Raw genomic sequence first — 361 nt, 5'->3', positions numbered from 1 at the left:
TTAAAGTTCGTAAGTTCAGCGCTGCTTTGTTTACAGCGGAAACCAAGAAAACGCTTTAAGCGCCCCCTGCTGGCAGAGAGTGAATCTGCGTCTCATTCAGCTCATCCGCTGTTCATGCAGATATTTTTATGTATAGTTTCATAAAACTGAAGTTATACCATTCTGTTTTTGCTTCAAATTTCAAAATTATACAATCTAATTTAGATTAAAAACTGCTCATGTTGCATGTATGCAGGATCTTTGTTTGGATCATGATTAAAATGCAGTGGTTGCCTCTAATTTTAAAAGGAAAGAGCACAGACAAAGACTTATTTTGTTTATATGAAGATATTTATTTTATTTGTGTTACTTATTTGATTTG

General features: G+C 33.5%; 1 protein-coding gene across 1 annotated transcript in view; it reads left to right on the top strand.

Moving 5' to 3' along the window:
• The window catches only part of LOC107727748 (forkhead box protein J3-like), a 126341-nt gene that overhangs the window by 101784 nt on the left and 24196 nt on the right, over positions 1-361 (top strand). The gene's annotated exons all lie outside the window — the stretch shown is intronic.

The sequence above is a fragment of the Sinocyclocheilus rhinocerous genome, unplaced genomic scaffold (genome assembly GCF_001515625.1).
Source record: "Sinocyclocheilus rhinocerous isolate Xijiao unplaced genomic scaffold, SAMN03320098_v1.1 scaffold576, whole genome shotgun sequence".
Classification (NCBI taxonomy): domain Eukaryota; kingdom Metazoa; phylum Chordata; class Actinopteri; order Cypriniformes; family Cyprinidae; genus Sinocyclocheilus; species Sinocyclocheilus rhinocerous.
The sequence above is the reverse complement of the archived record's forward strand: the minus strand, read 5'-3'. Positions and strand labels throughout refer to the sequence as shown.